We start from the raw sequence: 24723 nt of genomic DNA on the forward strand, positions 1-24723 counted from the left end.
TATAAAAGATGTAATAGCAGAGCACTTGGAAAACAGTGACAGGATCGGACAAAGTCAACATGGATTTACAAAAGGTAAATCGTGCTTGACTAATCTACTGGAATTTTTTGAGGATGTAACTTTGAATAGATAAGGGAGAACCAGTGGATGTGGTGTATTTGGACTTTCAGAAGGCTTTCGATAAGGTCCCGCATAAGAGATTAGTGTGTAAAGTTAAGGCACATGGGATTGGGGGCAAGGTACTGACTTCGATAGAGAACTGGTTGGCAGACAGGAAGCAGAGAGTTGGAATAAATGGGTCTTTTTCCGAGTGGCAGGCAGTGACTAGTGGGGTACCACAGGGATCGGTCCTAGACCCCGTCAGCTATTCACAATAAATATAAATGATCTAGATGAGGGAACTAGATGTAATATCTCCAAGTTTGCAGATGACACAAAGCTGGGTGGGCGTGTATGCTGTAAGGAGGATGGCGAGAAACTCCAGTATGATTTGGACAGGTTGGGTGACTGGGCAGAAGCATGGCAGATGCAGTATAATGTGGATAAATGCGAGGTTATCCACTTTGGTGGCAAAAACAGGAAGGCAGATTATTATCTGAACGGCAATAGATTGGGAGAAGGGGAAGTGCAACGAGACCTGGGTGTCCTTGTGCACCAGTCGCTGAAGGTAAGCATGCAGGTGCAGCAGGCGGTTAAGAAGGCAAATGGTATGTTGGCCTTCGTAGTGAGAGGGTTCAAGTAGAGGAACAAGGATGTCTTGCTGCAGTTGTACAGGGCCTTGGTGAGACCACACCTTGAGTATTGTGTGCAGTTTTGGTCGCCTTATCTGAGGAAGGATGTTCTTGCCATGGAGGGAGTGCAGCGAAGATTCACCAGACTGATACCTGGGATGGCAGGAATGACGTACGAGGAGAGATTGGGTCGATTGGGCTTATACTCGAGTTTAGAAGAATGAGGGGATCTCATTGAAACTGATAAAATTCTAACAGGACCACAGAGACTTGATGCAGGAAGGATGTTCCCGATGGCCGGGGAGTCCAGAACCAGGGGTCACAGCCTAAGGAGTAAGCCATTTAGGACAGAGTGGAGGAGGAATTTCTTCACCCAGAGAGTGGTGAACCTGTGAAATTCTCTACCACAGAAGGCAGTGGAGGCCAATTCATTAAATATATTCAAGGAGTTAGATATATTTCTTAAGGCTAAAGGGATCAAGGGATATGGGTGTAGGCAGGGACAGGGTACTGAATTTGGATGATCAGCCATGATCTCGTTGAATGGCAGAGCAGGCTCGAGGGGCTGAATGGCCTACTCCTGCTCCTATCTTCTATGTTTCTATGTTTACTACGGTCACAGTCTTAGAAAGCGTCGCCTGGGACTTTGATTATTGCCATTTTTGTGCTGTGGCAGAAGCGAAAACCCGATTGGAGAGATTCAAACATGAAGCTGTGAAAAAGCTTTGCCGAGATTCAGGTGACAAAAGATTGAGGAAAGGGAGGCTGGAGATGGAGATGCACATGTCTAACTCTTCACCCACGTGTCAAACTGGGCGAATCTCTGAGAAAAGCCTCTCCTCTGAAATACACAAGTCTCATTGAATGTTACAGGAACGGTTAAACTCATTTCACTTTTACAGAATATTCCACGCGATCTGGCTGAGCGACTGGAATCTCCCAGTTCCACTGCAGTGGTTTGTGTGTTGCAGGGTACAGAATAAGACCAAAGCTCGCTTTGTACAAAACTGTCTCAGAAAATGTGGTATTGTCACTTCCTGTTTTACATAGAATTACATAGAATTAACAGCAGAGAAACAGGCTATTCAGCCCAAGTGGTCTGTGCCGGTGTTTATGGTCCACACGAGCCTGCTGCCACCGCTCTTATTCTACATTTGGACAAAGAAGTAGGTTTTAAGGAGCGTCTTAAAAGGAGCAGAGAGGTAGAGATATTTAAAGAGGGAATTCCAGAGCTTAGGGCCTCCGCAGCTAAAGGCACGGCCGCCAATGGTGGAGAGAAGGAAATCGGAGATGCGTCACAGATCAGAATTGGAGGAGCGCAGGGATTTCGGAGGGATGTAGGACTGGAAGAGATTACAGACAGAAGGAGGGACAAGGCCATGGAGGGGTTTGAAATCAAGGATGAGAATTATAAAATCAATGTAATGCCAGACCCGGAGCCAATACAGATCAGCGAGCACAGGGATGATGGCTGAATGGGACTTGTTGAGAGTTAGAATACATGGAGCAGAATTTTGGACAAGTTCAAGTTTATGGAGAGTGGGAGGAGGAGGCCGGTCAGGAGAGCCTTGGAACAGTCACGTCTAGAGGTAACAAAGGAATGGGTGAGGGTGTCAGCAACAGATGAGCTGAGGCAGGGGCAGAGACCGGCGCTGTTACAGAGCTGGAAGTAGACGGTGTTGGTCACGGAGTGGATATGTGGTCAGAAGATCATCGTACGGTCAAATACGACAGCAAGATTGCGGATGCTCTGATTCAGCCTCAGACAGTGGGCAGGGAGAGGGATGGAGTCGATGCCTCGGGAACACAGCTCGTGGCGTGGACTGAAGGCAATGGCTAATCTTACCTGTCTACCTGTCCCCACACGTGCTGCTCATCCATGAGAATCCCTCCCACTGACACAGCTGGTGGATGCTTTTCATGTATCTCCACACATCAGCAGGGTGCACGGTCTAGGAAACACTTACAATGGAAAGCCTGGTCACACTCACAGGCCGAGGGCTTGGGCGTCCAGCGGGCACAGGGGTTAGGTCAGTGTGACGGGGGTAGAGGCAGAGGAAAGAGAGGGGGAGGCAGGGAGCAGAGTGGGGACAGGAATTTATTGCATTCTGGACAGTCTCACCCTGAATAAAACGGACATTGTACAAGGGAGGAAGCATATATCTCTTCTAATATCAAAACCAACTTCTAATATTATTACCAACAGTAAAACACTGGAAACGCTGGAAATCTGTCATAAAACCTGAACATGGTGGAAACACTCAGCGGGTCAGGCAGTGTCTGTGGGGAGGGGACGGCGGGGTTAACGGTTCAGGTCAATGCCCTTTCCTGAGAACGGGTTCAGGATCTGAAACATTAACCCCACCTTCCTCTCCCCAGACGCTGCCTGACCCGCTGAGTGTTTCCAGCATTTTCAGCTTTTATTTCTAATATTATTACTCATCCCCATTTCGGACTATATTCTGTGCTTTACTTGGTTTGGGTTCTCACCATTTCAGAATATACTGGGAATCTGAGGCTAGCTGTGTATCTGACGTTGATTTTGGAAGCACATTCCCTGCTTGCTTTGCTATTGTGTGTGTCTGTGACCAATGAAACAGGAGGTAAACACTCACCAGGCGTTCCAGGTCTTTCACCGTCCCCAGAAATAAAAAATGGGGATGTCCAAAGGTAATGAAGTTGTGCTCAGCACTCACCATCTGACAATACTCTGTACCTGCTGGTCACAGGCCGTGCTGATCTTTGAGGTTTGTCTCTGCATCGTGTTCAATGAATTGACTATAATTAGTTTCTCTGTTCAATCTTTCCCCTTGATTTGTCACCAGATCTGAGCTATTTTAACACGGAGATCTGATGGTGTCAGTGAGTTCAGCCCCACCTGTCCATCTGCTGGGATCTGCCCCAGACTGGAGTCACTTCTCAGATCAAACCCCTTTACTCTAAAACACACAAGATTCACTATGACTGTGTGTTTAGAGTCAGAAACGGATCTCACTTCACGTCCCATTGCACGGACTCATGCTGGATAATTATGCTCGGTGGTCAGACTCTCCCAGTCTCATTCTCACCATATCCTGCCTTACCTTGTAACCATTGTGTACTGTCTGTAGGACCAGTGTGTATCTGTGTCAATGGGACTCTCTGACCTTTCTCCCCAGTCCATCTCCAGGACTAGTGTGTATCCAAGTCAATGGGACTCTCTCTGACCTTTCTCCCCAGTCCATCTCCAGGACCAGTGTTTATCTGAGTCAATGGGATTCTCTCTGACCTTTCTCCCCAGTCCATCTCCAGGACCAGTGTGTATCTGAGTCAATGGGATTCTCTCTGACCTTTCTCCCCAGTCCATCTCCAGGACCAGTGTGTATCTGAGTCAATGGGACACTCTCTGACCTTTCTCCCTTGTCCATCTCCAGGACCAGTGTGTATCTGGGTCAATGGGACGCTCTCTTACCTTTTTCCCCAGTCGATCTCTGGAAGCTCTTTGAATCAGAAGGGTTCTCTATGGTTGGTGCTCCAACAATCCTGTGCTATTTCACCTGCTGTTGTTCCTCAGTCTTCAATTCCTGTTCACTCCTGCTGTGCACATTTCTCAATCACTCCGTCATTCCCTGGGAGTTCTAATTATGGCAGAGCAGAAAATGAGAACAATATTGATGTTGTGAAGTGGAATGTAGTGTACAATTTCCCTCCAACTTTTCAGATAAGTAAAAGTTCAGGGCCGAGTATTTCTGTTTGAATTTCTCCATTTCCTCAGATCCTCGTCCTGCCCGCCTGGGCTTCTGGAAAATCACCAGAATTCTGGATGGAAATGTACAATTTCTCTGTGCTTTAGCGAAACCGCCTACACACTGTCTGATCTCACTGGGCCCATCCTCCCCAGGATACACACTGTCTGATCTCACTGGACCCATCCTCCCCAGGATACACACTGTCTGACCTCACTGGACCCATCCTCCCTAGGTTACACACTGTCTGATCTCACCGGGCCCATCCTCCCCAGGATACACACTGTCTGATCCCACTGGGCCCATCCTCCCCAAGTTACACAGTGTCTGATCTCACTGGGCCCATCCTCCCCAGGATACACAGTGTCTGATCTCACTGGGCCCATCCTCCCCGGGTTACACACTGTCTGACCTCACTGGACCCATCCTCCCTAGGTTACACACTGTCTGATCTCACTGGACCCATCCTCCCCAGGATACACACTGTCTGACCTCACTGGACCCATCCTCCCCAGGATACACACTGTCTGATCTCACTGGGCCCATCCTCCCCAGGATACACACTGTCTGATCCCACTGGGCCCATCCTCCCCAAGTTACACAGTGTCTGATCTCACTGGGCCCATCCTCCCCGAGTTACACAGTGTCTGATCTCACTGGGACCATCCTCCCCGGGTTACACACTGTCTGACCTCACTGGACCCATCCTCCCCAGGATACACAGTGTCTGATCTAACTGGGCCCATCCTCCCCAAGTTACACACTGTCTGACCTCACTGGACCCATCCTCCCCAGGATACACAGTGTCTGATCTCACTGGGCCCATCCTCCCCAGGATACACACTGTCTGATCTCACTGGACCCATCCTCCCCAGGTTACACACTGTCTGATCTAACTGGGCCAATCCTCCCCAGGATACACACTGTCTGACCTCACTGGACCCATCCTCCCCAGGATACACACTGTCTGATCTCACTGGACCCATCCTCCCCAGGATACACACTGTCTGACCTCACTGGACCCATCCTCCCCAGGATACACACTGTCTGATCCCACTGGGCCCATCCTCCCCGAGTTACACAGTGTCTGATCTCACTGGACCCATCCTCCCCAGGATACACACTGTCTGATCCCACTGGGCCCATCCTCCCCGAGTTACACACTGTCTGATCTCACTGGGCCCATCCTCCCCAGGATACACACTGTCTGATCCCACTGGGCCCATCCTCCCCGAGTTACACAGTGTCTGATCTCACTGGGCCCATCCTCCCCAGGATACACACTGTCTGATCCCACTGGGCCCATCCTCCCCGAGTTACACACTGTCTGATCTCACTGGGCCCATCCTCCCCAGGATACACACTGTCTGATCCCACTGGGCCCATCCTCCCCGAGTTACACACTGTCTGATCCCACTGGGCCCATCCTCCCCGAGTTACACAGTGTCTGATCTCACTGGGCCCATCCTCCCCAGGATACACACTGTCTGATCCCACTGGGCCCATCCTCCCCGGGTTACACACTGTCTGATCTCACTGGGCCCATCCTCCCCGGGTTACACACTGTCTGATCTCACTGGGCCCATCCGCACCAGGTTATACACTGTCTGATCTCACTGGACCCATCCTCCCCAGGATACACACTGTCTGATCCCACTGGGCCCATCCTCCCCAGGTTATACACTGTCTGATCCCACTGGGCCCATCCTCCCCAGGTTACACACTGTCTGATCTCACTGGACCCATCCTCCCCAGGATACACACTGTCTGACCTCACTGGACCCATCCTCCCCAGGATACACACTGTCTGATCCCACTGGGCCCATCCTCCCCGAGTTACACAGTGTCTGATCTCACTGGACCCATCCTCCCCAGGATACACACTGTCTGACCTCACTGGACCCATCCTCCCCAGGATACACACTGTCTGATCCCACTGGGCCCATCCTCCCCGAGTTACACAGTGTCTGATCTCACTGGACCCATCCTCCCCAGGATACACACTGTCTGATCCCACTGGGCCCATCCTCCCCGAGTTACACAGTGTCTGATCTCACTGGGACCATCCTCCCCGGGTTACACACTGTCTGATCTCACTGGGCCCATCCTCCCCGGGTTACACACTGTCTGATCTCACTGGGCCCATCCGCACCAGGTTATACACTGTCTGATCTCACTGGACCCATCCTCCCCAGGATACACACTGTCTGATCCCACTGGGCCCATCCTCCCCAGGTTATACACTGTCTGATCCCACTGGGCCCATCCTCCCCGAGTTACACAATCAAAGAAAGTTACAGCACAGGAGGCCATTCGGCCCATCTTGTCCGTGCTGGCCAACAAAGAGCTATCCACCCTAATCCCACTTTCCAGCACTTGGTCCGTAGCCGTGTAAGTTACAGCACTTCAAGGGCATATCCAAGCAATTTGTTAAATGTGCTGAGGGTCTCTGCCTCTACCACCCTTTCAGGCAGTGAGTTCCAGACCCCCACCACCCTCTGGGTGAAAAACTTTCTCCTCAAATCCCCTCTAATCCTTTGACCATCTGTTTTAAATCTATGCCTCCTGGTTATTGACCCTTCTGCTAAGGGAAATTGGTCTGTCCTATCCACTCTATCTCGGCCCCTCATAATTTTATACACCTCAATTAGGTCTCTCCTCAGCCTCCTCTGTTCCAAAGAAAATAACCCCAATCTTTCCACATAGCTAAAATTCCCCAGCCCAGGCAAAATCCTCGTAAATCTCCTCTGCACCCCCTCTAGTGCATTCACATCCTTCCTGTAATGTGGTGACCAGAACTGCATGCAGTATTCTAGCTGCGGCCTAACTAGTGTTTTATACAGTTCAAGCATAACCTCCCTGCTCTTATATTCTATGCCTTGGCTAATAAAGACCTTTCTCCCCGGTCCATCCACTAGAGGGTGCAGAGGAGATTTAATCTTTTTCACCCGGAGGGTGATGCTGGTCTGGAACTCACTGCCTGAAAGGGTGGTAGAGGAGAGACCCTCAGCACATTTAAAAAGTACTTGGGTGTGCACTTGAAGAGCCGTAACCTACAGGGCTATGGACCAAGAGTCTGCAGGACCAGTTCATGGAATGCATTCGAGACAGTTTCCTACAACAATATGTCATGGAACCAACAGGGAACAGGTAATTTTAGGTCTTGTACTGTGTAATGAGACAGGGTTAATTAGCAATCTCATAGTCAAGGATCCTCTGGGCAGAGTGATCATAATATGATAAAATTTCACGTTAATTTTGAGAGTGACTTGCCTAAGTCCGAAACTAGAGTCTTAAACTTAAATAAAGCCAATTACATAGGTATGAGGGGCGAGTTGGCGAAGGTAGATTGGAAAAATAGATTAAAGCTGCGAGGAGAACACAAAGAGTCTGCAAAGGGATATAGATAGACTGAGTGAGTGGGCAGTAAGGTGGCAGATGGAGTATAATGTAGGGAAATGTGACGATATTCACTTTGGTAGGAATAGAAAAACAGAATATTTTTTAAATGGTGAGAAACTTTTAAATGTTAGTGTTCAGAGAGATTTGGGTGCCCTCGTGCAAGAAACACAGAAAACTAGCATGCCAGACCGGAGCTGAGCGGCGGACCTGCAAGAGGCACAGAGTCAGCGAGAGGAGGATAAAAAGAGCGCGGAGAGGAGGCCTGGGACCGGAGCTGAGCGGCGGACCTGCGTGAGGCACAGAGTCAGCGAGAGGAGGATAAAAAGAGCACGGAGAGGAGGCCTGGGACCAGAGCTGAGCGGCGGACCTGTGAGAGGCACAGAATCAGCGAGAGGAGGATAAAAAGAGCGCGGAGAGGAGGCCTGGGACCGGAGCTGAGCGGCGGACCTGCGTGAGGCAGAGAGTCAGCGAGAGGAGGATAAAAAGAGCACGGAGAGGAGGCCTGGGACCAGAGCTGAGCGGCGGACCTGTGAGAGGCACAGAATCAGCGAGAGGAGGATAAAAAGAGCGCGGAGAGGAGGCCTGGGACCGGAGCTGAGCGGCGGACCTGCGTGAGGCACAGAGGCAGCGAGATGAGGATAAAAACAGCGCAGAGAGGAGGCCTGGGACCAGAGCTGAGCGGCAGACCTGCGAGAGGCACAGAGTCAGCGAGAGGAGGATAAAAAGAGCACTGAGAGGCGGCCTGGGACCGGAGCTGCGCGGCGGACCTGCGAGAGGCACAGTCAGCGAGAGAAGAGAGAGAAGTAAAAAGTATTGAAGTGTGACATCACCAGAAAGCAGATAAGTGATTGGTTGGTGAGTATTTCTCTCTTTCTCGCTTTTTTCCAAACGTAAATTTTGTGGTTTATAGTTTCTAGGGTCTCTGTTGTGTAGCAGGGACTGCTGGTAAACAAGGGCCCTTGAGTATATCATTTAATTGTAGTGTAATTGGTGGGATTGATTTGATTTAATTTAATTCGAATTAATTAAAGGGTAAGTCATGGCAGTACAGCTCGGCACCAGGGTATGCTCCTCCTGCACTATGTGGGAAATCAGGGACACTTCCTGTGTCCCTGAAGACCATGTGTGCGGGAAGTGTATCCAGCCGCAGCTACTGGCAGACCGCATTGCGGCGCTGGAGCTGTGAATGGATACATACTGGAGCATTTGTGATGCTGAGGGCGTTGTGAATAACATGTTTAATGAGTTGGTCACACCGCAGGTAAAGGCTGCACAGGCAGGAAGGGAATGGGTGAACGCCAGGCATAGTAGTAGGCGCAGGCAGGTAGTGCAGGGGTCCCCTGTGGCCACCCCCCTCTCAAACAGATATACTGCTTTGGATATTGTTGAGGGAGATGGCTTATCGGGGGAAGACAGCAGCAGCCAACTTCCTGGCACCGTGGGTGGTTCTGCTGCACAGGACGGGAGGAAAAAGAGGGGGAGAGCTATAGTGATAGGGGGTTCTATTGTAAGGGGAATAGATAGGCGTTTCTGCGGCAGCAATCGAGACTCCAGGATGGTATGTTGCCTCCCTGGTGCAAGAGTCAAGTATGTCTCGGAGCGGCTGCAGAGCATTTTGGAAGGGGAGGGTGAACAGCCAGTTGTCCTGGTGCATATAGGTACCAACGATATGGGTAAAATCCTGGATGAGGTCCTAAAAGCTGAATATAGGGAGTTAGGGGGTAAACTAAAAAATAGGACCTCAAAAAGGTAGTAATCTCAGGATTTCTACCAGTGCCACGTGCTAGTCAGAGTAGAAATAGAAGGATATTTCAGATGAATACGTGGCTAGAGGAATGGTGCAAGGGGGAGGGATTCAAATTCCTGGGACATTGGAACCGGTTCTGGGGGAGGTGGGGCCAGTACAAACTGGACAGTTTGCACCTGGGCAGGACTGGGACCGATGTCCTAGGGGGAGTGTTTGCTAGTGCTGTGGGGGAGGGTTTAAACTGAAATGGCAGGGGGTTGGGAACCTGTGCAGGGAGACAGAGGAAAGGGAAACAACGATAGAAGCAAAAGACAGGAAGGAGAAAAGCAAAAGTGGCAGTCAGAGAAATCAAGGCTTTAAATCAAACATGGCCACAGTAAATAATAATTCTAAAAGGTCTAAGAGTGTTAAAAAAACAAGCCTGAAGGCTTTGTGTCTTAATGTGAGCAGCATTCGTAATAAGGTGGATGAATTAGCTGCACAAATAGATGTAAACGGATAGGATATGATTGGGATTACGGAAACATGGCTCCAGGGTGACTAAGGCTGGGAACTCAACATCCAGGGATATTCAATATTCAGGAAAGACAGGCAAAAAGGAAAAGGAGGTGGGGTAGCATTGCTGGTTAAAGAGGAGATTAACACAATTGTAAGGAAGGATATTAGCTCTGATGATGTGGAATCTGTATGGGTAGAGCTGAGAAATACCAAGGGGCAGAAAACATTAGTGGGAGTTGTATACAGACCCCCAAACAGTAATGCGGAAGTTGGGGATGGCATTAAACGGGAAATTAGAGACGCGTGCAATAAGGGCACAGCAGTTATCATGGGTGACTTTAATCTACATATAGATTGGGCTAACCAAATTAGTAACAATACTGTGGAGGAGGAATTCCTGGAGTGTATATGGGATGGTTTCCTGGACCAATATGTCGAGGAACCAACTAGAGATCAGGCCATCTTAGACTTGGTATTATGTAATGAGAAAGGAATAATTAGCAATCTTGTTGTGCGAGGCCCCTTGGGGCGGAGCGATCATATGATCGAATTCTTCATTAAGATGGAGAGTAAGTAGTTGACTCAGAAACTAGGGTCCTGAATTTAAATAAAGGAAACTACGATGGTATGAGGCGCGAGTTGGGTAGGATTGATTGGGGAATGTTACTCAAAGGGTTGACGGTGGATAGGCAATAGCAAACATTTAAAGATCGTATGGATGAACTACAGAATTTGTTCATCACGGTTTGGCATTAAAAAAAAAGGTGACTCAACCGTGGCTAACAAGGGAAATTAGGGATAGCATAAGATCCAAGGGGAGGACATATAAATTGGCCAGAAAAAGCAGTAAACCTGAGGATTGGGAGCAGTTTAGGATTCAGCAAAGGAGGGCAAAGGGGTTAATTAAGAGGGGGAAAATAGAGTACGAGAGGAGGCTAGCAGGGAACATAAAAGCTGACTGTAAAAGTTTCTACAGATACGTGAAGAGAAAAAGATTGGTGAAGTCAAGCGTAGGTCCCTTGCAGTCAGAATCAGGAGAATTTATAACGGGGAACAAAGAAATGGCAGACCAATTAAATACATACTTTGGTTCTGTCTTCACAAAGGAGGACACAAATAACCTCCCAGAGATGTCGGGGAACATAGGGGCTAATGAGAGGGAGGAACTGAAAGAAATCAGTATTTGTACGGAAATGGTGTTAGGGAAATTGACGGGATTGAAGGCCGATAAATCCCCAGGGCCTGATAATCTACATCCTAGGGTACTTAAGGAAGTGGTCCTAGAAATAGTAGATGCATTGCTGGTCATCTTCCAAAATTCTATAGATTCTGGAACAGTTCCCATGGATTGGAGGGTAGCTAATGTTACCCCACTATTCAAAAAAGGTGGTAGAGAGAAAACAGGGAATTTTAGGCCGCTAAGCCTGACTTCGGTAGTGGGGAAAATGCTAGAGTCCATTATAAAAGATGCAATAGCAGAGCACTTGGAAAACAGTGACAGGATCGGACAAAGTCAACATGGATTTGCAAAAGGTAAATCGTGCTTGACTAATCTACTGGAATTTTTTGAGGATGTAACTTTGAATAGATAAGGGAGAACCAGTGGATGTGGTGTATTTGGACTTACAGAAGGCTTTCGATAAGGTCCCGCATAAGAGATTAGTGTGTAAAGTTAAGGCACATGGGATTGGGGGCAAGGTACTGACTTCGATAGAGAACTGGTTGGCAGACAGGAAGCAAAGAGTTGGAATAAACGGGTCTTTTTCTGAGTGGCAGGCAGTGACTAGTGGGGTACCGCAGGGATCGGTCCTAGGACCCCAGCTATTCACACTATATATTAATGATCTAGACGAGGGAACTAGATGTAATATCTCCAAGTTTGCAGACAACACAAAGCTGGGTGGGCGTGTGTGCTGTGAGGAGGATGCCGTGAAACTCCAGTATGATTTGAACAGGTTGGGCGATTGGGCTGATGCATGGCAGATGCAGTATAATGTGGATCAATGCGAGGTTGTCCACTTTGGTGGCAAAAGCAGGAAAGCAGATTATTATCTGAAGGCAATAGATTGGGAGATGGGGAAGTGCAACGAGACCTGGGTGTCCTTATGCACCAGTCGCTGAAGGTAAGCATGCAGGTGCAGCAGGCGGTTAAGGCGGCAAATGGTATGTTGGCCTTCGTAGCGAGAGGGTTCAAGTAGAGGAACAAGGATGTCTTGCTGCAGTTGTACAGGGCCTTGGTGAGACCACACCTTGAGTATTGTGTGCAGTTTTGGTCGCCTTATCTGAGGAAGGCTGTTCTTGCCATGGAGGGAGTGCAGCAAAGATTCACCAGACTGATACCTGGGATGGCAGGAATGACGTATGAGGAGAGATTGGGTCGATTAGGCTGATATTTGTTGCAGTTTAGAAGAATGAGAGGGGATCTCATTGAAACTTATAAAATTCTAACAGGACTGGACAGACTGGATGCAGGAAGGATGTTCCCGATGGTCAGGGAGTCCAAAACCAGGGGTCACAGTCTAAGGATAGGGGGTAAGCCATTTAGGTCTGAGATGAGGAGGAATTTCTTCACCCAGAGAGTGGTGAACCTGTGGAATTCTCTACCACAGAAGGCAGTTGAGGCCAATTCATTAAATATATTCAAGAAGGAGTTGGCTATATTTCTTAAGGCTAAAGGGATATGGAGAGAAGGCAGGGACAGGATACTGAGTTTGGATGATCAGCCAGGATCTGATTGAATGTCAGAGCAGGCTCGAGGGCCGTGTCACCCACTCCTGCTCCTGTTTCTGATGTTCTGAAGGAGCTGGAAAGTGGGACTGGGGAGGATCGCTCTCTGTGGGACAGGCCGGCGCGGACAAGACTCCTCCTGAGCTGTAAATGTCTGTGATTCTCTGATCCCCACACTCACCCGCACCATCGCCGCCAGCCCAATCTCTGATCCGGCTCCATCCGCCGCTCCTCAGTCCGGTTTCCAGCGGCTCCCCCTTAACTCGGCCACTTTATCTCCGGAACCGTTTCTTCCTCAACCGAGTTTTCAAGAAGCCCGCGCTTCATCCGAGGAGTACGAGCAGCACCGAGCATGCGCACTGCGGCCACAGAGTGCACAAACGCATCAAATTACTGCCGATCACTGAGTCCGTCTCTTCTGTTGGCTGCGACCCGTAGATTGACAGCTGCGATCACCAATCAGAGCCCGTGACGCTTCACGGCCCCGCCCATTGTGTTGAAAGGCCGCCGACGGCTCGGGGTCACGTGACTCCTGTTACGAACCCGAACGCCGGTCAACCGCCTCAGCGCGAGCCCGACAGCGCGCGAATGACGTCATAGACTCTCCCACTGCGCCTGCGCTGGACGCACCACTGTCGGAACCTCTCATTCTGTCAGTGTTGGAATAACAACAGAAAAATGCTGGAAACACTCAGCAGGCCAGGCAGCATCCTTGCAGAGAGTTCCAGAGTTAATGTTTCAGGTCTGGGACCCTTCATCATAATGCTGCTGAGTATTTCCAGCATTTTCTGTTGTTAATTCAGATTTCCAGCATCCGCAGTATTTTGCTATTATGTTCTGTCAGTGCTGGACCTGGACCCACTTCTGCAGTATTAACAGCGAGCCTTATCTCACAGCACTGGTGAATCCCTCACTCTGTCAGTGCTGGACCTGGACCCACTCCTGCAGCATTAACAGTGAGTCTTATCTCACAGCACTCGTGAATCCCTCACTCTGTCAGTGCTGGACCTGGACCCACTCCTGCAGTATTAACAGTGAGCCTTATCTCACAGCACTCGTGAATCCCTCACTCTGTCAGTGCCGGTACTGGTCCCACTCCTGCAGTATTAACAGTGAGTCTTATCTCACAGCACTGGTGAATCCCTCACTCTGTCAGTGCCGGTACTGGTCCCACTCCTGCAGTATTAACAGTGAGTCTTATCTCACAGCACTCGTGAATCCCTCACTCTGCCAGTGCTGGACCTGGACCCACTCCTGCAGTATTAACAGTGAGTCTTATCTCACAGCACTCGTGAATCCCTCACTCTGTCAGTGCCGGTACTGGTCCCACTCCTGCAGTATTAACAGTGAGTCTTATCTCACAGCACTCGTGAATCTCTCACTCTGTCAGTTCTGGTACTGGACCCACTCCTGCAGTATTAACAGTGAGTCTTATCTCACAGCACTGGTGAATCCCTCACTCTGTTGGTGCTGGTACTGGTCCCACTCCTGCAGTATTTCCAGTCACTGTTATCTTGCATTGATTATGGTGACCCAACTCTTGCATTCGTTGTTCTGACCACACACTTGCTGTGTTGGTGACAACCCTATTTTTCCAATACAGGAATGACTGGATCACAGTCTACCGCACAGCCCTGTCTCAGACTTAACCTCCCACGTGACTCCATCCCCGCCTCAGACCGAAGCATCACCCTTCTCAGATTGAACTGCACCCCCTCTCAGACTGAACTTCCCCTTCTCAGACTGAACCGCCCCCTCTCTCAGACTGAACCCCCTCTCAGACTGAACCGTCCCCTCTCTCAGACTGAACCGCCCCTTCTCTCGGACTGAACCGCCCCCTCTCTCAGACTGAACCCCCTCTCAGACTGAACCGTCCCCTCTCTCAGACTGAACCGCCCCCCCTCCCTCAGACTGAAGCCCCCTCTCTCAGACTGAACCGCCCCCTCTCTCAGACTGAACCGCCCCTCTCTCAGACTGAACTGCCCCTCTCTCAGACTGAACCATCCCCTCGCTCAGACTGAATCGCCCCTCTCTCAGACTGAACCCCCCCTCTCTCAGACTGAACGGCCCCCTCTCTCAGACTGAACGGCCCCCTCTCTCAGACTGAACTGCCCCTCTCTCAGACTGAACCGCCCCCTCTCTCAGACTGAACCATCCCCTCGCTCAGACTGAATCGCCCCTCTCTCAGGCTGAACCGCCCCCATCTTGGACTGATCTGTCCCCGGTCTAGGACTGAAACACCCTCTGTCTCTTCACTGTCTCAGAACAATAATACAAATTTATAGAACTCCTTTAACGTAGTAAAACTTCCTGAGCTCCTTTACAGGTGCGTAATCTGAAAAAACTTAGACACCGAGTCACCTAAGGAGATATTAGGACAGGTAACCAAAAGCTTGTTGACGGAGGGAGGTTTTAAAGAGTGTCTTAAATGAGGAGAGGTGGAGAGGGAACTCCAGAGCTTAGGGCCTAGGCAGCTGAAGGCCAATGGAGGGATGAAGGAAATCGGGGATGTACAAGCGGCCAGAGTTGGAGGAGAGCAGAGATCTCGGAGGGTTGTAGGTCTGGAGCAGGTTACCGAGATAGGGAGGAGTGAGGCCATGGATGTGAACTTTAAAATCGAGGTGTTGCCGGACCGGGAGCCAATGTCGGTCAGTGAGCACAGGGGCGATGGGTGAACAGGGAGCGGCACTGAATACCATCCAGTCGCATGAGAGAAGTGACCATGGAGAAATCATTTCCTCCCCATTCAAGGACACCTTCATTCAGCAGTTAAATGGTTAATGTGTTGGCCCTTCGAGCGGCTCGCCCTCCCCGCACTGAAACACCAGACACTGGCTCTGAGGCGTTGGTCTGAAAGTTCAAACATCAGGGAATCCGTGGAACGGTTCATAAAATCCCAGATAGAGGCGTTACAATTAATTCCTAGAGCTGGGTCTCTTTTATTGGGATAATAATACTTCACGAAGAATTGTTTCTAACTAACTTTGTTCATAATTAAACGAGTTTTCAAACCGGTGCGATTAGTATTTTGGAACAGCAGCTTCCAGTCAGAGGGCGGAGATTGGCTCAAATCTCAAATAACAAGGATCAGCTCCAATTACCAAACTGTGATGAGCAGGAAGAAAACCAGGAACAGCCTCCTGATTGGTTTACAAAGACAGAACTGGCAGGCTGCACACGGAAAGGGAGAATCTGCGGGCCCAGGTAAGGTTCATGTAGTTTGCAGCCTGTGTCTAACTTTAATCTCCCTGTTCAAAGCCGGTGTCTCCCGGTGAGATGATGTTCCACGGGCCCTCTCCCCGCGGCTCTAGCCATTTTCTCAGTGTGAGCCCGGACAGTGACCCAGGGCAGAGGCTCTGTTTAACAGCGAGGGTCCCGGGGACCAGCCCGCTCCTGTTCTGCACCGCCCTTCTCAATCTTCAGAGGGATGGAGTGAGATTAATCAGAGTGTTACCCCATCCACGGCAGCTGAGACTGCGGCGGGCCCTGGACCCCTCTTCCTCTCTGAGGATCTTCTTCACCACCACACACACTGTGTTCACACACTGCCTCTTTTGTGGCCGCTCTCAGTTTTGAAGGTGAAGGGGACCAGGTTGAGTAACTCTGGCGCTCGCCACCCACACAGTGGAGCCGCGCCCACCCCCTCACTCGGTCCTCAGCACCTCCGCTCATGAAAGTGCTCTCGGGTGTTTGGCTCAATCTCCAAACATCAGGCGATCGCTGGGACTTTCCACAATGTCCCAGATAGAAATGGATCAATTGGTCTAACGCTGGGTCTGTTTTGCTGCACTGACTGAACAGGAAGTGATAAAGAAATGTTTCTAACTCACTTTATCCACAGTTGAATGGGGCGAGGACTTGTCAAACCGGTTCGATTGGTTTTTACCAGAAACGCCGCTCCTCTTTCTAAAAATAGAAATTCTTCAGATGCGAAACAATCTCCGAGCAGAAACCACCTTTTCACCAGCGGGTGAAACTCGGGCACAAACCTCAACAACAAGGATCAGCTCAAATGATCAAACTGTGACTCGCTCCATGAAAACCAGCCGTTGGCTGCAGTGAATTTCCACAGATGGAGCTTGCAGAGAGAGGGAGAATCCCGGGGACCAAGGTAATGTGAATGGAGCTCTGAACCTGTATTCTGTCTCACTCTGCATTGATTCTTTACTCTTCCCGTTTAATGCCGGGCTCTCCCGGCGAGATTCTGTTCCATGGGCCGCTGTGGCCAATCCATTCCCGGGCGGCTATCGCCATTCTCAGTGTCCGCTCGGACAGTGACCGAGAACGGTCTGTTCAACACTGGGGCCCTCGGCTCAACCTACTCCCATTACCCACAACAACAACTTGTATTTATATAGCGTCTTTAACGTAGTAAAATGTCCCAAGGGCTTCACAGGAGTTTTATAAGACAAAAAAATTGACACCGACGCACATAACGAGAAATTGGGACAGGTGACCAAAATCTTGGTCAAAGAGGTTGGTTTTAAGGAGAGTCTTAAAGGAGGGTGGAGAGGTGGAAATAATTAGGGAGGGAGTTCCAGGGCTTTGGGCCGAGGCAGCTGAAGGCACTGTCAGCAATGGTTGAGCGGTTTATAATCAGGGATGTTCAAGATGGCAGAATTTGAAGAGTGCAGATATCTAAGGGGGAGGGGGGTGTTGTGGAGCTGAAGGAGATTTCAGAGATAGGGAGGGGCGAGGCCTTGCAGGGATTTGCAAACAGGGATGAGAATTTTGAAATTGAGGCTGTGCTTAACCGGGAGCCACTGTAGGGCAGCGAGCACGGGAGACGGGTGAATGGGACTTGGTGTGAGTTAGGACATGGGTTGCTGAGTTTTGGATGACCCCAAGTTTACTCCACCATCCCCCTCATTGTTAAGAGGGGTCAAGCGAGAGTAACCAGGAACACGGACTCCACAGTGTCCGCCAATCCTAGGCTAGTCAGGCAGACAGCGGTGGGATTGTGGAAGTAGTTTATTGTAACACAATGTGGGACAATATACTCTGGATTGAAGAGTTACAGACTGGAATACAGCGTGAATAGGAATGACTGGGAGAAGGTCACACGGAGTTCACTCTAGATACAGAAATCACTAAACCTTGGATTCAAGCTCTAAACAATACTCGAGGTCACTGCAGTTGTTCAGTGAGCTGGAACTCGATGTGTTGCGCTTGGGACGCCTGTCCCAGGAAGGACAGATTGGCTTTGGAGGGAGTCTGACTGTAATTGTTCAGGGTGAGAGCTGAGGTGAAGGGACTGAGCTGTGATGAGAGTCTAGGTTAACTTTAGTAAGATGATTAAACATAGTGAGAGGAAATCCTATTAAAATGAGTTAAATTGTCTGTACAGCAATGCACACAGTGTCTGTAATAAAACAGGGGAGCTGGAGGTAATCATACGTCATGAGGAACCAGATGTAGTAGTGATTACTGAGACATGGCTGCAGAAAAATCAGGACTGGGAATTAAACATTGCACGGTATAACATATTTAGAAAAGATAGAGAGGGATAAAGGGGGGTGGAGTATTTGTACTTTTATTAAGTAACATAATGGCAGTAGAAAAAAGTGACGCAGATATCAGCAAGACAAATAGAATCCATATGGATAGAGATAAGATAATAAAGGATCAATCACACTAATAGGCGTAGTCTACAGACCACCTAATAGTGGAAGGGCAGTGGATGAAGAAATATGCAGACAAATTAAGGAAATGAGTAAAAAACATAGAATAATAATCATGGGGGATTTCAACTACTGTTGATATTAATTGGACTGGAGGGGTGAAATAAAGAATAGATTTGCCTTTCTAATCTAGGCTTTATTAACTTAAAAATCCTGTAGCACATCTTTCAACACCCAGTCCCAACTAAAGGCTGGAAAGAACTGAATTTAAGATGGCCACCACAAATCACATGACATCAACTACCAATGAGATTCCAGCATATATCCCCAGGCAGGAAACAAACAACCAATCACAATACTTCTTACTAAACATAAAGAATAATCACCACAAGGGGTATGATAAGGGAATGGAGTTCCTACAATGTCTACAGGACTCCTTTCTAACCCAATATGTAAAAAGCCCAACAAGGGAGGATTTGCTATTGCATCTAGTAATGGGGAATGAACCAGAGCAGATAAGAGAAGTAAAGGTAGGGGAACATATAGGCAATAGTGACCATAATATAATACGCTTTAAATGATAATTGAGAAGGACACAAGTATGATTGAAAACCAGGTTAATAAATTGGGGAAAAGTTGAATTTGAGGGGCTGAGAACAGAACTTGGGGAAACACAAATGGGCAACAATGTTTGCAAGCAACGATGCAGAATAGCAATTGGGAACATTAATGGGAAACATTTGAAATGGTTTTCAACAGAGTGCAGGAAAAATATATTCCGCTAAAAGGAAAGAAGAAACTAAACAATAATGACACTCCGTGGATGAATAAAGCCATAAGGGCACAACTGAGTGTAAGGAAAGAGGCTTACATTAAGTACATAGACAGCAGGGGAGTGCATGATAAGAGAGATTATGAAAAGATTAGGAGAGAAGTCAGAAAAACAATTTGGGAGGCAAATAGGAACTATGAAATTCAATTATCAGGGACCATAAAACAAAACAGTAAAATGTTTTATAGGCACATCAATAAAAAATGGAAGGTTGGGATGGGAATACGGCCACTAAGGGATAGTCAGGAGAATACCAGAGGTAACAATAGAGAGATGGTAGAAATATTAAATAATTATTTTGCTTCAGTATTTACCAGGGAGATGGAACAGGTGGACATGACATTAGATGATAAGATTAGTAATGACATAAGTGCATTAAAAATAATAAAGGTTATATATTAAATAAATTAATCAAACTCAGAGGATAAAATCCATGGTCTGGATGGATTGCATCCACGCATTTTAAAAGAATCTAGGGAAGAGATAACAGAGGCATTATTACAAATATTTAATCATTTGTTAGAAAAAGATAGAGCCAGAGGACTGGTGGATAGCTGACATAATACTGATATTTAAGAAAGGAGATAGAACATGTCCAGGGAATTATAGACCGGTCAGCTTAACATTGGAGGTAGGAACAATAATGTAATCCCTACTAAAGGAGAATATAGAAGAACATCTAGAAAACAAAAATAATAATGAATATTCAGCATGGATTTTAAAAGGGAAAGTCTTGCTTGACCAACCTTATTGAAATTTTTGAAGAGGTAACCGAGCGAGTAGACAATGGATCCATATGTAATTTATCTGGATTTTCAAAAGGCCTTTGATAATATACCCATAATAGACTGATGAACAAGGTCAGCGAATGCGGAGTCAGGGACAAGTAGCAGAATGGATTGCTGGCTGGCTTCAGGACCGAAAGCAGAGAGTTGGAGTAAAGAGTAGCTATTCACAGTGGCAGAAGGTGGGTAGTGGTGTTCTACAAGGATCAGTGCTGGGATTACTGATGTTCAGAATTTACATTAACGATTTAGACTTCGGAAACAAAAACACATTCCAAATTTGTGAATGATACCAAATTGCGGGGGAGGGGTAGTCAATACTGAGGAGGACTGTAACAAGATACAGGACATGCTGAATGGGTATATAATTAGCAAATGAAGTTCAACACAGATAAATGTGAAGTATTACATTTTGGCAGGAAGAATAGGGAGGCCACATCACTTGGAGGGTGCGAGTCTAGATGGGGTAGAGGAACAAAGGGATCTAGGAGTACAAATACACAAATCACTAGAAGTTGCGACACAGGTTAGCAAGGCCATTAAAAAAAGCAAACCAAGAACTAGGGTTTATTTCTAGAGGTATAGAATTAAAAGTAGGGAAGTTATGCTAAACCTGTATCGAACCTTGGTTAGACCACACTTGCAGTATTACGTGCAGGTCTGGTTGCCATTACAAAATGTATATAGAGGCACTGGAGAGGGTGCAGAGATGATTTGCAAGGATGATACCAGAAATGCGAGTGTATACATATCAGGAAAAGATGAACAAGGTCTCTTTTCCCTTGAAAAAAGAAGGCTGAGGGGTAACCCAATCGAGTTATTTAAAATTATTATGTCTGTGTATAATTGAGACACGGGCAGCAGGAGTTGATTTAAACAAGTCTTTACTGAATGGAGTCAATCGGGAAACTGAAACTACAGAGGCTTGCTAGCGCCTTTTATACAGGGGTGGTTACTGCAGTCTGAGACCAGTTATTCTCTTAAAGGTACATACACAACAATTCCTCCCCTTTTAGATAAACAGTACATAACATTCATTTAACAACTAAATGATAACTAATTACAATCACAATTACGGTTGCTAGATACATTGGTTGAGTTTAAGCAATTATAAGTTCAGTCTTTGAGGAGGCTTCCTGATTCTGTCTGGATAACGTCTCTTTGGGGTATCAGGTTCTTCTGGCAAGGCTGAGTCGGGATCAATGTCGTTGTTTGGTTCATCTGCTTCCAATATCACCGATTCTGCGGTAGCTGCAATTGGTACGTCGATTTAATCGCCAGGTCATAGAGTCATAGAGTCATAGAGTTTTACAGCACAGAAAGAGGCCCTTCGGCCCATCGTGTCTGCGCCGCCCATCCATCCCTGTCCAGTCTAATCCCATTTTCCAGCATTTGGTCCATAGCCTTGTATGCAATGGCATTTCAAGTGCTCATCCAAATGCTTCTTGAATGTTGTGAGGGTTCCTGCCTCCACCACCCTTTCAGGCATTGAGTTCCACATTCCAACCACCCTCTGGGTGAAAAAGTTCCTCCTCAAATCCCCTCTAAATCTCCTGCCCCTTACCCTGAATCTATGCCCCCTTGTTATTGACCCCCCCACTAAGGGGAAAAGTTCCTCTTTATCTACCCTATCTATGCCCCTCATTATTTTGTACACCTCAATCAGGTCCCCCCTCAGCCTTCTCTGCTCCAAGGAAAACAACTCCAGCCTGTCCAGCCTCTCTTCATAGCTGAGGCGCTCCATCCCAGGTAACATCCTGGTGAATCTTCTCTGCACCCTCTCCAAAGCAATCACATCCTTCCTATAGTGAGGCGACCAGAACTGCACACAGTACTCCAGCTGTGGCCTCACCAGCGTTTTGTACAGCTCCATCATAACCTCCCTGCTCTTATATTCTATGCCTCGGCTAATGAAGGCAAGTATCCCATATGCCTTTTTAACCACCTTATCTACCTGCTCCGCTGCCTTCAGGGATCTATGTACATGTACACCAAGGTCCCTCTGACCCTCTGTACTTCCTAGGGTCCTACCACTCATTGTGTATTCGCTTGCCTTATTTGTCCGTCCAAAATGCATCACCTCGCACTTTTCAGGGTTAAATTCCATTTGCCACTTTTCCGCCCATCTGACCAACCCGTTTATATCGTCCTGTAGCCGGAGGCTTTCCTCCTCGCAATTTACCACCCCACCAATTTTCGTGTCATCTGCGAACTTACTGATCATACCTTTTACATTTTCATCCAAATCATTTATGTAGATCACAAACAATAAGGGACCCAGCACCGATCCCTGAGGTACCCCACTGGACACAGGCTTCCAGTCACAAAAGCAACCTTCGACCATCACACTCTGCCTCCTGCCACTCAGCCAGTTTAGGATCCAACGCGCCAAGGCACCCTGGATCCCATGGGCTCTTACCTTCTTGACCAGTCTCCTATGCGGGACTTTGTCAAAAGCTTTACTGAAGTCCACATCCACAGCATTTCCCTCATCCACCCCACTAGTCACCCCCTCGAAAAATTCGATCAGATTTGTTAGACATGATTTACCCTTGACAAAGCCATGCTGACTATCCCCGATTAATCCTTGCCTCTCCAAGTGGAGATTAATTTTGTCCCTCAGAATTTTTTCCAATAATTTCCCCACCACAGATGTTAGACTCACTGGCCTGTAATTCCCTGGTTTATCCCTGCTACCCTTCTTGAATAATGGTACTACGTTAGCTGTTCTCCAGTCCTCTGGTACATCCCCTGTGGCCAGAGAGGTTCTGAAAATTAGTGTCAGAGCCCCTGCAATCTCCTCCCTTGCCTCCCACAGCAGCCTGGGATACATCTCGTCCGGGCCTGGGGATTTATCCACTTTTTGGCCCGCTAAAACCGCTAGCACCTCCTCCCTCTCGATGCTAATATGTTCAAGTATGTCACAGTCCCCTTGCCCGATTTCTATGTCTGCATCGTCTTTCTCCATAGTGAACACAGATGCAAAAAATTCATTTAAAACCCCGCCTACATCCTCTGGCTCTACACACAGATTGCCACTTTGGTCCCTAATGGGCCCTACCCTTTCCCTGGTTATCCTCTTGCCCTTAATATACTTATAAAACATCTTAGGATTTTCCTTTATTTTGCTCGCCAGTGTTATTTCATGGCCCCTCCTCGCCCTCCTAATTTCTTTTTTAAGTATGCCCCTGCACTTTTTATACTCCTCTAGGGCTTCTTCTGTCTTTAGTCTTTTGTAACTGCCAAAAGCCCCCCTCTTATTTCTAATGCATTTTTGTATATCCCTTGTCATCCAAGGTTCCCTTTGCTTGTTGGTCCCACCCTTGACCTTTACAGGAACATGTTGGCGTTGTACTCTCTCTATTTCCCTTCTGAAAGTCTCCCACTGTTTTGATGTGGATTTTCCTATAAGCAGCTGCTCCCAGTCCACTTTGGCCAGATCCTGCCTTATCATATTAAAATCGGCCTTCCCCCAATTTAGAACCCTTATTTCCGGGCCGTCTTTGTCTTTTTCCATGACCACCTTAAATCTCACAGAATTATGGTCACTGTCGCCAAAATGCTCTCCTACTGACACTTCCACCACTTGCCCGGCTACATTCCCCAGAATTAGGTCCAGTACCGCCCCCTCTCTTGTAGGACTTTCTACATGTTGGCTCAAAAAGCTCTCCTGGATGCACTTTAAGAATTCTGCACCCTCTAAGCCTTTCACACTCTGACTGTCCCAATTTATATTGGGGAAGTTGAAATCCCCCACTATTATTACCCTATTATTTTCGCACTTCTCTGAGATTTGCCTACATATCTGTTCCTCTATCTCCCCCTGAATGTTTGGGGGCCTATAGTACACTCCCAGCAAAGTGCTTGCCCCCTTTTTGTTTTTAAGTTCTACCCATATGGCCTCATTAGAGGAACCCGCTAATATATCATCCCTCCTTACAGCAGTAATTGACTCCTTAATTAATATTGCAACACCCCCTCCCCTTTTACACCCCTCTCTGTCTCGCCTGAAGATTCTATACCCCGGAATATTGAGCTGCCAGTCCTGACCCTCCCTCAACCATGTCTCCGTGATAGCAACAATATCGTACTCCCATGTGTTCAACAACAACTTCAGTTCATCCACCTTATTTGCAAGACTCCTTGCATTAAAATAAATGCCTTCCAGCCCTGCCATATTCTCTTTTGCCTTCACATATTTGCTCTGCCTTCCCAGCTGACTTGTTTTTCCCTCTGTATTTGGCCGTAAATCACCCCCTACTATAGCTCCACTCTGTACCCCAACCCCCTGCCAAGTTAGTTTAAACCCTCCCCAGCAGTGCTAGCAAACCTCCCCGCAAGGATATTGGTTCCCCCCTGGTTCAGGTGTAAACCGTCCGACTTGTACAAGTCCCACCTTTCCCAGAAGCAGACCCAGTGATCCAGGAAACTAAAGCCCTCCCCCTTGCACCATCCCTTTAGCCACGCATTCATCTGTTCTATCTTCCTATTCCTATACTTACTAGCACGTGTATCAGATCGTGGTGTGGAGTTAACGTTTTCCAGTGACTCTAGAATCTGGTCAGCATGGCGTCTTACAATGCTCTCTCCAACGTCCACGGTATACATGAGAGGTCCTTGCCGTGTACAAATCATTCCTGGCTGCCATTTCTCAG

At 47.9% G+C, this 24723-nt stretch overlaps 2 protein-coding genes across 4 annotated transcripts in view; one reads left to right on the forward strand and one right to left on the reverse strand.

The window, feature by feature from the left end:
• LOC147092797 (NACHT, LRR and PYD domains-containing protein 3-like) overlaps positions 1-13234 on the reverse strand; it is a 76116-nt gene extending 62882 nt beyond the window's left edge. For both annotated transcript variants that reach the window (XM_085976044.1, XM_085976045.1), the window contains exons 1-2: positions 13012-13234; positions 4183-4348 (exon numbers count right to left, since the gene is read on the reverse strand). The gene's annotated coding sequence lies outside the window, so the exon portion shown is untranslated. The remainder of the gene's footprint in view (positions 1-4182; positions 4349-13011) is intronic.
• Positions 13235-15367: 2133 nt separating this feature from the next.
• LOC147092798 (NACHT, LRR and PYD domains-containing protein 3-like) overlaps positions 15368-24723 on the forward strand; it is a 110590-nt gene continuing 101234 nt past the window's right edge. The window contains exons 1-2 of one of the 2 annotated variants that reach the window (XM_085976048.1): positions 15368-16034; positions 16672-16941. The gene's annotated coding sequence lies outside the window, so the exon portion shown is untranslated. The remainder of the gene's footprint in view (positions 16035-16671; positions 16942-24723) is intronic. The other variant, XM_085976049.1, reaches the window with a different exon arrangement.

Source organism: Somniosus microcephalus, unplaced genomic scaffold (genome assembly GCF_052327205.1).
Source record: "Somniosus microcephalus isolate GS21.2 unplaced genomic scaffold, FLI_Smic_1.0 unresolved_chr2, whole genome shotgun sequence".
Classification (NCBI taxonomy): Eukaryota; Metazoa; Chordata; class Chondrichthyes; order Squaliformes; family Somniosidae; genus Somniosus; species Somniosus microcephalus.